The sequence below is a fragment of the Lissotriton helveticus genome, chromosome 3_1 (assembly GCF_964261635.1).
Source record: "Lissotriton helveticus chromosome 3_1, aLisHel1.1, whole genome shotgun sequence".
Taxonomy (NCBI): Eukaryota; Metazoa; Chordata; class Amphibia; order Caudata; family Salamandridae; genus Lissotriton; species Lissotriton helveticus.
Genome location: NC_136061.1, coordinates 1,924,468,280 through 1,924,484,257, shown reverse-complemented (window position 1 = coordinate 1,924,484,257; position 15,978 = coordinate 1,924,468,280).

Genomic DNA, 15,978 nt, shown 5'->3' with positions numbered 1-15,978 from the left:
ATGAGTTGGGAAGGAGAGTGGTCTACATCACTACATGGCTTGTGTAGTACCAGACAAACAGCTCCTATAATGATGTGGGAGAATACTATTATCTGCTTACCACTGACATGAGCTAAAGCTTGACAGATGCTCAAATGGATTGTATCATAGGAAGACTAGAGATTGTGTGTGTCTGAAGACCTCCAACTCGTTCAAGTATCTCCAGAGTTTCTCCAAGACCTTCCTGGTATTTATTTGGGTGACAAGCAGCAACTTCTGTATATTGACCCTTTAAATGCAGCAAGCTACAGCTCATGCAATACTGATGCTCAGCAGATATGTTAACATTTCATTATTCAGAATGTGGACAGTGCACAAGAGATTGCTCATGTTCTTCCAGCTTAACCCCCACCCATCCATCCATCTACTAAATCACCTATTCACACAAGAGCCATTCATTCATACAAGCACGCAGCTGTCCATCCATACATGTGTGCATTGCCCCACTGGGCTACAGTGGCACTATCTCAATGTGGTACTCCACGCCCCTCCTCTTGTACTAATGAGAGAATCAGGTAAAAAACATGAGCACACTATTCGAGGATCCATCACCATCCCAGTCACACAGCAACGTTTAGTACCTATACTCGTGCTTTCCGACGACCCCTTGTGCCGGAATGAATAGCTTAATAATCGAGGCGCTGAGAAATCTTACGTTGTTCTCAGTAGGTCATTTAGTCGTGGACGTCTGATTTACATTTTGGCTCTTGTGGGTGGGTGTCACTACAAGTACCAGAATGCAACGTGACTCACGACCGCAAAAACGCATGCGCTGCAATGACGTACCGCAGGGCACCTCGCGATCACCGGAAGACCCAGGCACACAGCGGAAAGCGGTACAGGGCTGCCTTACCTGGAGTGCAGCCTCCTGGTGCCGGGCTCCGGGTGCTCGCTGTGCAGGAGGAGAGCCATGCACTGCAAGAGGAATTACAAAGCTGCTGACACCCCACCCGAAAACACACCTGCAGCAGCTATCCAGGGGCCAGGACGCGTCTGGCTCCCAGTTCCTGGTCCGTAATGTATCTGTTCATGCTATGGCAGCTAGGAAGTGAGGTATAGAGTACACACAAACTGTGCAGCAGGCCCGCCCCACGCCATGATGTCACCGCAGGTAACATTGTCAAGAGTTTGGGAGAGAGGAGGGCCGGGGCTGCCCAGTTCTCTCTATTTATGCCCAGAAGGACCTCGGTCTGTCCCCGTCTGAGGGGACGAGCCAGCCAGACGTCCACGAGCAGCGCCGCCCTGTGCAGTCAGAAAGTGTGATGGGCACTACGGAACCACTTTCTCAACTGTGGCGTGTGAGAGTCCTGCTGCCGTCACACCTCTGCTCTTTCACCACCCATGAATCCACATTCCTCACTGCTACCTTTTCATTATGTCATTGCCCTGGTGTGACAATGCCACTTATGCTTGGAAGGCAGCGAGGCCCTGCAGCTGACCTGGGTGAGACCGCGCCTCGCCCAGAGCAGACACATGGCATTCAGTGCCAAAACATTTTCAAGCAATTACATCTGTCGTGTTAATTATACCTCTCATCCAACATCCCTAATGATTTCAACATGAGATGTAAACAAGTGCCCAATGTCGGTGGATTTATTACTTTTTGTGTGTTCAAATGAAGGCACGCAGGTTCGAAGGGGGGCCACATCCTTACGTGACACTAGAAGGTGCATTGCCTCATCTTGACATAAGGCTCTAGAACTCTCTATGCATGTGCCAAGCAGGTGCTTCTCTCATCACCTGTGATTTAGGAAATATTAAAACTTTGGCTTTTCTCTGGCCCAATCCATTAATGATACCTGATGTTTAGTGTCCATGCTCTGATTTGTGCCAAGGCTCTCTTATTGGTTGAGACAGGTGCTTAACAAGACCCATGTAGCGTAACTTAGCACAAGTTCAAGCATCCAAGAAATTAGAGCATGATGCTAGGGTCTGGTGTGCGAGTTCTCAGGCTATTCTGTGCAGGAGGAAAAAAAGGTAGGTGGGGCTAAAAAAGATGTGTTTTCCCATTTTAGCTCCTATAGGAAATGTTGCCCATCACTACAACACCAACCACTGAAAGGAATTATGGCAAACTTGGCATAAATTAAGATATTTATTAAAAATGGGTATTTTTGTGGTTGGGTGTAAATATGTGCAATAGTGTTGAGATATTAGGGTTTAAAAAGGTGCAGACTAGAGTAGGCTCTAAAGGATAAACACTAGTATATCTAGACAGTTGCTTGACAAATATGCATGAAATTTACCAGACACTTAGCTTACTAAGCCTACTCTTGGGTTTTCAAAGGCATGGAGCTCCATCAAGGGGGTGCTCAGTTAAGAAGGGGGGGTATAGAAAGTGTTAATTTGCTAATAATTTGGCACTGGGTGATAAATCTGCACAAAATATGGAGAAAATGTAGAAGAATTAGTCTTCTTTTAGTATGTCAAGTATTGTGCCAATCTAATGGGGTTGAGGGATTAGGGGGCGGGGGTCAAAATTAAAATGGGGCAATAAGATTTTCATTTGCTAGTAATAACTCTGGCTCTGTTTGCTCAATGTGTTGTAAATGCAGCAAACAGTGAGTAGGTTACACCCAAATGCAGGTATTTAAGGTTTTGTGTAGCTCCAATATAGGGCAGTTGGGCATATTAATAGGAAGAGTAAAATAACATTTGAATTGGTTGTCACGCTGGCACTGTTTGTCAGACCTGCATGAAATGAGGTAGATGCTTAGCATATTCAACTTACACTTGGTGTTTTCAGTTTCAAAGGTCTGTTGAGGCAGGCACATTTAATTGATCAGTCAATGAAGTGTTCATTTGCAAAACATTTGGCACAGTTTGATAAATCCACACAAAATATGGCAGACATTTAGCAGGTTTCACTTTTTTTTGGTATTTCACGTTTAAAGCATATCCATCAAAGGACAACAACAATGAATGGCATTTAAAAAAAGTTTCATCATTAATAATTTAGGCATTAATTAATGAATCTGCATGAAATTGTGCAGTTACCAGATTAAACATATTGCAAGAATATCAAGTTTCATGCAGATGTGTAGTGGGGGATGTTTGCCCATGGAGTTTGGGGACTTGGCCTATCCAAGGGCCATATTCTGCGACTGTAGCTTGCTTGCGAATGTCAGGGATTTTTCGGTTTCATATTCTCTGAAACTTTCAGTAAAACACACATACACACACACACCATGACTCTGAGAAATGAAACCTCTAGTGGTTTATGATGCCCCTCAACAATGGTGGTAAATAGCATAGTATACTCTGCACGTCTGGATGTATAATTTATGGCATGGCATATTTCTGTCCCTGTGTATTTGTTTTAGCAAAAGGTATTTAACAAACACCAAGATTCAAGGTGTTAAATTTGTGCGGTACGTTAAAATCTCATTGGCGAGCCACTCTTTCTGACTATTAGGAATGTTGTTTCCATGGGAAAATACATTGCTACAAGCAATCTGTGAGTATTTACCAGTGGTTTTTGTTTCAATTTTGCTATACTGTGGTAATAACTTCAAATTTGCATTGCCATTGCATACATAAATATACCTAAATATATATACATAAACTAGATAACAGAAAACTGTATATTATGGTTCAAAGATGAACAATTATGAACACTTTAACAAGTTTCAGAACCGTTGGTAGTCTAATAATGGTTAGAGAATGTGGGCTGTCTTGGGTATTGCCCCTTTCGCCACAGATGTGTTTGTTATTGACTGTGAACAAGGCAATATTTTTGTAAAAAAATATTTAGTACTAAATTTCTTTGCCTTATGATATGTAGGCCGCAATATTCCAGTACCATATACGTGGCAAAGAGGAAATTGTAGAAATGGAAGAGGAATATTTATTTATTTTGTCAATTTTGCCATGAGGAAGTGGATGAATTAGGTGGCTTTTTGAGCAAACAAAAGAGAGTGAGTGTGGAGGAAGGGTATTCTGATAATTTTTCAACACTTGAAAAATGTCCTTGCAACAAAAGAGGGCCTAATGTATTCAATCCTTCAGAAATATACATTTTGCTTGAATCATAGTTTTGAAAGATTTTTTTTGAATTAGCAAACTGTAATAAACGTGAAAGGTTAGGTTATAAGGGGATGCTGGAAGATCCCTCCCAGCTCACTGGAGGCAAGGGTGAAACAATTAGAGTGACATGCTGATGTGAGTGACCACAGTTGCCACTGTTTCTGCATTAAAGCTGGCCTTGTGACCGAGATAATCATTTCTCTTTTCTACTGCAAGGAGTTTTGTACACCAGTTTAATGACAGGACATGACCTTTGGCTGTGGCTTCTTAAGCAGATGGGGCAGACAAACTCCAGAATGAAGCTAAAAAAGCCTGCATTGCTGATCCCTGACCAAAGGGAGGTAGGCTCTCTCGTGAGTTCAGAACCTGCCTGCTCTTGCTGGGAGAAATGATTGGCTCGGAAGCTGTGAGAGGCTGCCCTGAGAAAAGGGGCTGATTAAGATCGGAGCTCTGATAATACCCACCCAGAATGACTCTGAAGGGTGCATAACAACCAAGGACTGTACCAGCTTGTCCTCTTCGTCTTCTGCATGAAAAAAAAGTCTATTGCAAATGGCGAGAGGGGCATAGCTGCAGAAGCCTTGTGTCAGACTCTCCATCATTAAGCATACTGAATTGTCTATCTTAGCCATTGAAACCTTAGATGGAGTAACTGCTTCTTACAGTCTCTGGAGTATACAAAAAAGTGACGGACTGCATACTTGAATTCATCTTGGTGACGTACAATACGCCAGAGGTACTGGTCTGTGTACATGCCGGTGGTACCCAAAGACTGGTTCCTAACCACGTGCTTCTAAACCCCCTCGACCCCCCCCCCCCACCTCCCCCTTCCTCCCAGTCTTCTAATCTCCGAGCATGGACGCAGCCTCAGGGGTGGAGTCTGGCAGACAACACACACATACACAACAGACAACACTCAAAGAAATGTATTCAATTTCACACACGCATACACATCCATTCACAACAACACTCTCCACCAAACATTCATGCATACACGCACGCTCGCACAAAACACTTTCAAATAAAAGAAAAACACACACACGCTCTTACCTTACATTGCTGCCGGTTCCGGTCCGCGCCACCTCTGGGCTCTGCTCTGCTCCCCTCACGGCACGTCACAGGCTCACAGCACCTCTCGGCCAATCCTGGCGCCAGGGGGGGCACAGGCCTTCTCGCCCGCAGCACGCCCATTAGGAGGCCAAAGGGCTCCTAATGTGGGCATGCTGCAACCAAACAAAAACACGAGTGCGCATGCGTGGGCACGGTGCGAAAATTCGCCCTCCGTCCCCACTCTTGCGCACTTGTGGTGCTGCATGCCCCTGGGCCTGGCCTGGTGACGTGACGTGCTATGACAAATCTGACGGCAGACCGCCCACCCCCTTCAGGGCGGTCTGGCGTCATGCAGACAGTTGAGTTCTTCTCCGAGCCCTCGGCGTCTTTGAACAGATTCACTTCACTTCAAAGACGGGCTGAGTTGGGGGAGGGGGGGCAACGCCCCAACGCCCATAATGGACGGACCGCCACTTGTAACAACACCCTTTTGCTGTCACGAACACTGCAATTTTGTAGCTCGCGGAGTTTGCAATCACAAAAGGTTTTTGTTCTCTGGGTTCCTAGTTCGAATCTTTGCTTTCCGCTGGGTCTGCGTTGAGCTCTAAGCTCCTCTTCTAAGGCAATGGGCAGAACCAAATAAGCAACACAACTGATTTTGTTCAATAAACAAAGTCCTAACTCCGCGCGCAGACCACTGGTGACGATCTAGTGAGCAACCAGCGTTAATAACCACTCTTAAGACTCGGCGTTACTCCGATTCCCTGCCAAGCTGCGTGGTAGTATTTTGAAAGAAATCTCTGTGTTTGGTCGATTTCTATATTTTTTTAACAACACTTTCATCTTTTGTGGTGCTTAAGTCTGAGCCTTTATGTCTCTATACTCAGCTGCCCCTATTCACTTGTTTTTACCTGGAGTACATAAGTCTGAGCTCTCTCGTCCATCTGCTCAGCAGCCCCTATTCTTAACGCTTTGTTAACTCACTTGTCTTTGCTCGCCTTAGCTCCCTCCCTACTTCTGGTGCCTCTTCGTCACAGCCTGACCTGACGCCGGGTTTTCCCGTTCGAGCAGAGGGCCTGTGAGGAAACGAGTCACCTGACCCTTTCCACCGGATTCAGGGGGGCGGAGCTTTGCCTGAGGCGTCACGTTTGTGGACTACAAAGTCCACATGTCATACTGGTCGCGCAGCGGACGCGCGCAGACCACTGGTGACGATCTAGTGAGCAACCAGCGTTAATAACCACTCTTAAGACTCGGCGGTACTCAGATTCCCTGCCAAGCTGAGTGGTAGTATTTTTAAAGAAATCTCTGTGTTTGGTCGATTTCTATATTTTTTTAACATCACTTTCATCTTTTGTGGTGCTTAAGTCTGAGCCTTTTTGTCTCTATACTCAGCTGCCCCTGTTCACTTGTTTTTACCTGGAGAACATAAGTCTGAGCTCTCTCGTCCATCTGCTCAGCAGCCCCTGTTCTTAACGCTTCGTTTACTCACTTGTCTTTGCTCAGCTTGGCTCCCTCCCTACTTCTGGTGCCTCTTCATCACAGCCTGATCCGACGCCGGGTTTTCCCGTTCGATCGGAGGAGGCATGGGCGTCCGCAGGGGGGGGCAAGGAGGGGCGCTTGCCCCCCCCCCTGGAGCACCCCTTGTGAGAAGTTGGCCTGATAGGGGATGTTTCCAATTCTGGAACCACCTGCTATCTGACCAAACAATCCCTTATGGTGTCTGGTTGTAAGTCAACCTTATTAGACAAGCTATCCTAGGGGTAGCATGGACTAAGCAGCCTAAAGGCTTAACTTAAGAGGTCGTGTTAAGCGAGCTGTTTTACCACATACAATCCTGTAATATCAAATGAAAGGACACCACACAAGTATATATTATAAAAATATATGTGTTTATTACTAAAAACAATCCCCAGTATTCTTTATGAATAAAGGGGCACAAGCGTTAAATCAAAAGCACTGTTTAAACATACAAGTTGCACAATTATGGATGAGGGCAGGGGGCCACTCAAACCATATACTAAACAAGTGGTATAAGAGATGCCACTCGAGCAGTGGTTAGGCCTAGGGCCTAGGGAATCGCTGGGAGCAGTCAGGACAAGCAATGCTGAAGTCGGGAATGGCCCTCGGGATTCGGGAGATGTGCGGAAAGCGCACGCATGCACCAATGTTAACCAATGGTGCGTAAAAGTTGTAAAGTTAAAGTTTAAGGACACTTCCGCTGAACCTAGAGGAACAAAACTTAACACACAGACCCTAGAGGTGTGCACCAGTGTGGGAACACCGGCGGAGCAAAGTTACCTCACCCACAGGAAGTGGGTGCACAGGGTCGAAGTGGCGTCGGGTTCTGACACGCAGGCTCTTGGTGCTTGAAGCTGAAAGGGCTGCAGGCGGGTTAAAGATGAAGTGTCCGGTGGAGTCCAAGGGTGGACTCAAGTCGAAGAGTACCTGAAAGCAGAGGGGACAGAGTCTGGGTCACTCAGCAGTGACCAGGGTGGAACCAGGACGGAACCAGGCAATGTCGGGCGCAATCAGGTGGTCGTCGAGGAGCTTCTCTCCGCTGTCACGTGGGCTCTGGGGCATCTGCGACGTCCAGGAGCAGGTCACGATCTGTCCCACGCAGGCTCTCACCGTCGGTGCAGTCGGCTTCAAGTTTGGAGCAAACAAGCCTTGGCAAGAGCAATCCACGCGGGATCGGAAGATTGCTTCTCACTCGGACCAGGAAGGTCAGAGTCGGGGCTCCTTTTCAGGGGAGCTGGTGTGGATCTGGAGCAACCAGATTCACGAGTCTTCTTAGTAGTTTCGTCGGCACAGGGACCACTAGCCAGCTGGCAAGTGACCGGGCCAACGCGTTGAGCCAAATAGAGCCAAAGGGCCCCACGCAGCACTCGTCGAGTGTGGAGGGCTGAACTTCGGCTCAGGAGCAGCTCAGGGTGGGGGCTTCTCAAACCCCGGTGCACAGCTTCGAGGATCACTCGTGGGCTGCACGGTCAGCGTCTCGTGGTCAATTCAAGATGGCGTGCCCCACGCTTCCGGTCGCCTCCACGGGTCTCAGCTTTGCAGGGACTGTGGATCGAGCTGTTAGAAGGCAGGCAGGCTTGATCTCGTCGATCTCAGTCGCTCGAGTTCCGGCGGGAACTGCAACTAAGTAGACGTCGAGGGCTGGATGGTGCCTGCTGCTGCAGGGTGGTCACTCCTTGACCACAAGGGAGATTCTTCGGGCTTCCACGTTGAGATGGAGGGCGAAGGGTCCAGAATTTCGTTTCAAATGTTTCTTCCAGGAAATCTGATGTGCATTGGCACTGCTCCCACTCTTATTCGAATCTGGGGGGCGTGATTACCTGCTAGGTACCCTCCTATGGGTGGGACCCAGGAAGTGGGTGGATACACCCCCTTCCTTTGATCCAGGCCGCCCTGGCACGAGGGCTGGAGTGCCCCAGAACCGGTTTGGCCGGATTATGCAAGGGGCAGCCTTGTGCGCCCCAAGCAGTGTCTGGTTTCTTTCAAACCTCCCTGCTACAATCCACTATCTCCTGTCTGGAGGGCGGTGACACCCTCCTGTGACAGGAAACCCTTTGTCCAGGACCCATTTGGTTGAGTTTCGGTCAACTGCAGGGGTCCAGACATTTGTCTGTGGCAGAGGCATCCATTTTGTGGATCTTAAGGTCTTTGGAGAAATTAACCGCATTTAAGTGAAGTAACATGTCTTACCCCTCTAGAGGGGTGGAATGCTATCCCCGTCGCCAGAACTGGCGAGGGGATAGTATTCCAAATCGTATGACACCTTACACGACATGTTTTGATAAAGCCAAACCAAAGTTGCTATGTAACCGCGAGGATTATAAGGCACTTAAGAGTATATGGTATGGCATTATCCTGAAACAGCTTAGGGAGTTGTTCCCGACAGCTGCAGACAGGCTCAGCTCATGCTAGAGCTCCATCTCACATAAAACCACGCACTCTGCCTCCAGGATTGATGAGGCCTTCCATAGGAGTGGCTCACAGGTTTACATGTGTCCAGATATAGGTTTAGATATAGGTATACTATATCTAAGCAAGGGGTGATTACACCACCTTACCCCAGCTGAGTGATCAGCCAGTTGTGTCAATTTAAGAACCAGCCAGGGGTGGCAAAATATATGCTGCAGCCCCTGGTAGGCCTTGGTGGCTCCTATGCCCTGGGCACCTATAGTGCATTATACAGGGGCTGACAAGGAGTCCATTTCCAATTGTGGTATGTACCTAGGGTACATGGAATCCATTTTACAGAGAGAGCAGATGGCCTGGGGCCCTGATTAGCAGGGAACCAGGTCAACTAAGTCAAAAAAACAGCTAAACACAGGCAAAAAATCTGGGGTAACCATAGTCAGGTAGCCACCTTCCTACATAACCCCCCCCAAACGAAAGGAGATAAGGCTATCCTTGGCCAGGTAAGCCTATATTGCCTGAGTGGCCATATAAGGAAGTACCTGCACTAGCATGGGTACCCCCTGTCTCATGGTCCACTAAGCAGTCCCTCACCCTTTGGGTATTAGAGGGTCTCCACCATAGGGAATCACTACCTTGGGTGTGTTTATGCAAAGTTAAAGGCTGGTTTGGATATGGAGTTTTGAAGTGAGGCTCTACTAAGTTAGGGCTTGGCTTCCTCCAATTATCTTCCACCATGTGTGCCTTTCTTTCTTTAACTGAGTTGCACTGTGCTCTCAGGGTCAACCTCTGGCTACCTAAAGCTGGAGGCTGGGTCCCTCTGTTTGGCTTGCTGGAGGGACAGTTCAGGTTTGGGCCCCTTGGGTCCCAGGTTTGGCTGTGCCCAACAGAATCCATCTGTGGGAGGTCCCTAACTGTTTTTAAGGGGGCTCCCTCAGGAGTTTTTAAAGTTTTCACCTTACTAGGGCTACTAGTTTTGGTGCACCTAATCTTTTGATGGGGGTGCTTTATTTGACAGGGGGCCCTCTGGGTCTCACTGTCCTTCTTGTCCTCTGCAGCCCTGGGCTGGCTAAGGCAAGGGAGAGAGGGGCAGGTTACCTGCTCCAGACTGGGTCCCACCTGAGAAGGGTCCACTGACATCAGAGGTTCTGTCAGGCTAGGCCCAACCACCTCTGGGGCAGTTCCTTCATCAGGGGTAAGATCAGTTCCCTGAGGAGGCTGATCCTGTCCTAAAGTCTGGTGAGGGGGAGATTTCTCTTCCTCCTCCATGCTCTCAGTTTGTGTGGAGTTATCCATCATTTCAGGCTTCACAACACACATATCAGTTTGAGTTTGGGCTGTGGCCATCACAGCCCCACCAACCTTTTCAGGAGGAGACTCAGTTTGGGTTTCTGCTGTTATCATAACAGCTTTGCTATTCTGTTCAGGAAGAGCTTTTGCTAAAGATGAGTCAGAGAGTTTCTCAGCCCTACCAACCTTTTCAGGAAGGACATCTTGGATTGGGGCTGTAGCCATTACAGCCTTACTAACCTTTCCATTGGAATTTACCATTCTAGAATGGGTTTCCTGTTCAACCTCAGCCCAGGCGGAGATCTCCAAATCATTACCAAGTAGGCAGTCTACAGGCAAGTTTGGTGACACTGCCACTCTCTTTGGGCCAATGACACCTCCCCAGTTGAGACTTACTACTGCCATGGGATGATTTGTTTGGAATCCATCAATGTTTGTAACCTGGTATGTGGCACCAGGTAAAAGTTGCTTAGAGGGGACTATGCCATCAGCCACCATGGTGATGCTAGCCCCTGTGTCTCTAAAAGCTTCAACTTTCAAACCATTGATGATGGGTTCTTGTCTATACTTGCTCAAAGTATTTGGGCAAGCAGAGAAGTTGGCAAACCCCATGCCAGTCTCATAAACAAGATCATTGGGTGATGGGGACCTGGATAGACCAGGGTCCACCTGAGCTCCAACAGTAAACCCACCCAGATTCCTGGGTGTGCTTCCACTTCCTGGGGGATTACTGCTGACAGTAACAGGAGGTGTTGAAGCTGGCTTTGGAGGTATATTTTCTTTATTGTTATTCTTGGGACAACAGTTGTCTGTTTTGTAATGCCCAACCTGTTTACAGGGATAACAATAAGGCTTTTTCTCAGTTGAAGAAGTGTCTTGGGACCCACCCCCATTCTTGGAGTTTTGGGGCCCTGGGGAAGTCTTTTCTTTATTTTTATCCCCACCCTTATCTTGAGGCTTTGTAGACTCCTTCTTCTGGTTACTGTCCTGATTCTTAGGCCTAATCCTGGTTCTGACCCATTTGTCTGCCTTCTTTCCCAATTCTTGGGGAGAGGTCAGATCAGAGTCTACTAGGTGCTGGTGTAAGAGCTGGTTCTGACAATTACTTAGGATCTGCTCCCTCATAATCAAATTATACAATCCTGTAAAGTCATGTACTTTGCTGCCATGTAGCCAACCCTCCAGAGCCTTAGTAGCACAATCTACAAAATCAGTCCAGTCCTGTGTCTGTGTCTTCTGGGTGTCTCTGAACTTCAACCTGTACTGTTCAGTGGTTAAGCCAAACCCATCTATTGGGACACTCTTCAGGACTTTGTAATTGTTTGCATCCTCATGTCTGACAGTGAGGAGCTTATCTCTCCCTTTCTCTGAAAAGGAGTACCATAAGATTGCTGCCCACTGTTCCTCAGGAACCTGCTGTACCATGCAGGCTCTCTCAAGAGCAGTTATCCACTTGTGGATGTCATCCCCTTCCTTGTAGGGGGGCACAATCTTTGTCAGGTTTCTACTATCATAGGACCTGGGTTTCTCTTTAGAAATATTGCTGCCACCAGTGGCATCTAAGCCACACAATTTTTGCTCTCTTGCCAAGGCAAGTTTAGCTTGAGCTAAGGTAAGTCTAGCTTGACTCAGGGCTACCTCCTCTCTCTCTATCTGGAGTTTGACAGCCCTCATTCTAGCCCTATGCTCAGCTTTCTGAGAAGCAGTCATGCCTCTCTCTGATTCTCTGGAGGCACTAGAAATATGAGAGTCCCCTGAGGGAGATCTCACCCTTCTGTTGCCTGGGAGAATAACATGGTGGGTTCTGGGGAGGTGCTGGCCCTCTCCATTCCCCAGTAGGTCCAAGTTGGCCTGGCTAAGCCTGGCAACTGGAACCTGGCTACCCTGATCCTGAACTTCTAAGTCCTCAACTTCTGAGTCCTCCTCCTCCTCTTCATCATCATCTTCTTCCTCCTGAGGGAGGTCAGTTACAGGGGGGTTCCCTCCATTTCCTGTTTCTAGGGAAGCTTGCTTTGCCCTTTCTAAGTCACCCTGCTCTAGGATTTCTACCAGGATTTGGCAGGTGGGGCTTCTGCCCCTTTTTAACCCTCTTGATTTGCACAAGGCAACCAAGTCCTTTCGGGTTAGTTTGTCGTAGCTGAAAGTTGCCTGGGTAAGGTCAACTGTCACAGGAGTAGACCCTGAGGCTTTTCCTGTGTCAGACATGACTACTAGTGAGGTGTAAGTGGTGCACTTACCTACACTAAGTGTTTTCCTACTGTACCTTGCTAGTGAGTTGTAGTCAGGGTGTGCTAATCCCTTTAATCTACAACTACTAAGTTCAGTAGAACTTAATATGCTAAGCTTTTGATTTATATGTACCTAGAGGTACTTGATGTGATCTTTCAATTTGATACAAAGATTGCAATGGTAAAACAACAGCAAGCTCAAATCCGCACCGCTGCTCACCAATGTGAGAAGTTGGCCTGATAGGGGATGTTTCCAATTCTGGAACCACCTGCTATCTGACCAAACAATCCCTTATGGTGTCTGGTTGTAAGTCAACCTTATTAGACAAGCTATCCTAGGGGTAGCATGGACTAAGCAGCCTAAAGGCTTAACTTAAGAGGTCGTGTTAAGCGAGCTGTTTTACCACATACAATCCTGTAATATCAAATGAAAGGACACCACACAAGTATATATTATACAAATATATGTGTTTATTACTAAAAACAATCCCCAGTATTCTTTATGAATAAAGGGGCACAAGCGTTAAATCAAAAGCACTGTTTAAACATACAAGTTGCACAATTATGGATGAGGGCAGGGGGCCACTCAAACCATATACTAAACAAGTGGTATAAGAGATGCCACTCGAGCAGTGGTTAGGCCTAGGGCCTAGGGAATCGCTGGGAGCAGTCAGGACAAGCAATGCTGAAGTCGGGAATGGCCCTCGGGATTCGGGAGATGTGCGGAAAGCGCACGCATGCACCAATGTTAACCAATGGTGCGTAAAAGTTGTAAAGTTAAAGTTTAAGGACACTTCCGCTGAACCTAGAGGAACAAAACTTAACACACAGACCCTAGAGGTGTGCACCAGTGTGGGAACACCGGCGGAGCAAAGTTACCTCACCCACAGGAAGTGGGTGCACAGGGTCGAAGTGGCGTCGGGTTCTGACACGCAGGCTCTTGGTGCTTGAAGCTGAAAGGGCTGCAGGCGGGTTAAAGATGAAGTGTCCGGTGGAGTCCAAGGGTGGACTCAAGTCGAAGAGTACCTGAAAGCAGAGGGGACAGAGTCTGGGTCACTCAGCAGTGACCAGGGTGGAACCAGGACGGAACCAGGCAATGTCGGGCGCAATCAGGTGGTCGTCGAGGAGCTTCTCTCCGCTGTCACGTGGGCTCTGGGGCATCTGCGACGTCCAGGAGCAGGTCACGATCTGTCCCACGCAGGCTCTCACCGTCGGTGCAGTCGGCTTCAAGTTTGGAGCAAACAAGCCTTGGCAAGAGCAATCCACGCGGGATCGGAAGATTGCTTCTCACTCGGACCAGGAAGGTCAGAGTCGGGGCTCCTTTTCAGGGGAGCTGGTGTGGATCTGGAGCAACCAGATTCACGAGTCTTCTTAGTAGTTTCATCGGCACAGGGACCACTAGCCAGCTGGCAAGTGACCGGGCCAACGCGTTGAGCCAAATAGAGCCAAAGGGCCCCACGCAGCACTCGTCGAGTGTGGAGGGCTGAACTTCGGCTCAGGAGCAGCTCAGGGTGGGGGCTTCTCAAACCCCGGTGCACAGCTTCGAGGATCACTCGTGGGCTGCACGGTCAGCGTCTCGTGGTCAATTCAAGATGGCGTGCCCCACGCTTCCGGTCGCCTCCACGGGTCTCAGATTTGCAGGGACTGTGGATCGGGCTGTTAGAAGGCAGGCAGGCTTGATCTCGTCGATCTCAGTCGCTCGAGTTCCGGCGGGAACTGCAACTAAGTAGACGTCGAGGGCTGGATGGTGCCTGCTGCTGCAGGGTGGTCACTCCTTGACCACAAGGGAGATTCTTCGGGCTTCCACGTTGAGATGGAGGGCGAAGGGTCCAGAATTTCGTTTCAAATGTTTCTTCCAGGAAATCTGATGTGCATTGGCACTGCTCCCACTCTTATTCGAATCTGGGGGGCGTGATTACCTGCTAGGTCCCCTCCTATGGGTGGGACCCAGGAAGTGGGTGGATACACCCCCTTCCTTTGATCCAGGCCGCCCTGGCACGAGGGCTGGAGTGCCCCAGAACCGGTTTGGCCGGATTATGCAAGGGGCAGCCTTGTGCGCCCCAAGCAGTGTCTGGTTTCTTTCAAACCTCCCTGCTACAATCCACTATCTCCTGTCTGGAGGGCGGTGACACCCTCCTGTGACAGGAAACCCTTTGTCCAGGACCCATTTGGTTGAGTTTCGGTCAACTGCAGGGGTCCAGACATTTGTCTGTGGCAGAGGCATCCATTTTGTGGATCTTAAGGTCTTTGGAGAAATTAACCGCATTTAAGTGAAGTAACATGTCTTACCCCTCTAGAGGGGTGGAATGCTATCCCCGTCGCCAGAACTGGCGAGGGGATAGTATTCCAAATCGTATGACACCTTACACGACATGTTTTGATAAAGCCAAACCAAAGTTGCTATGTAACCGCGAGGATTATAAGGCACTTAAGAGTATATGGTATGGCATTATCCTGAAACAGCTTAGGGAGTTGTTCCCGACAGCTGCAGACAGGCTCAGCTCATGCTAGAGCTCCATCTCACATAAAACCACGCACTCTGCCTCCAGGATTGATGAGGCCTTCCATAGGAGTGGCTCACAGGTTTACATGTGTCCAGATATAGGTTTAGATATAGGTATACTATATCTAAGCAAGGGGTGATTACACCACCTTACCCCAGCTGAGTGATCAGCCAGTTGTGTCAATTTAAGAACCAGCCAGGGGTGGCAAAATATATGCTGCAGCCCCTGGTAGGCCTTGGTGGCTCCTATGCCCTGGGCACCTATAGTGCATTATACAGGGGCTGACAAGGAGTCCATTTCCAATTGTGGTATGTACCTAGGGTACATGGAATCCATTTTACAGAGAGAGCAGATGGCCTGGGGCCCTGATTAGCAGGGAACCAGGTCAACTAAGTCAAAAAACCAGCTAAACACAGGCAAAAAATCTGGGGTAACCATAGTCAGGTAGCCACCTTCCTACACCCCTCCTTGCCCCCCCTGCCAGGGTTGGCTCTAGGGCATGCGGCCAGTGCCATCGCACCAGTGCTGGCTTCCTGGGGGCGCCGTGTTTACAAATTAATTATGATTTTAAAAGCATCTACTGAGCGTTCCTTTCCTCCTACAATTACTGGGCCTCACAAAAGTGTCAAGATAACTCCTGTGATTAATGTTTTTCCTGGCCAGAGATCAGAGTTTTTTGTAGTTGAGGTTTAATTTCGACTCATGTGAAGGTAGCACAGAGGGTTAATATGCCTACTGCAAAGAACGTGTGCCCAGTAGATTAGAGTGCATTTAATGTAAATAGATCAGCAGGTTACTGCTTTTAAAAGAGACATCCTTTTGTTACTTGCAATTTATAACTTAAAGTCCTAATTTAGAATTGTGAGGTATTAACTTTCATCATAGAAGTGCATACACTCTGCTAAGTACAGAAC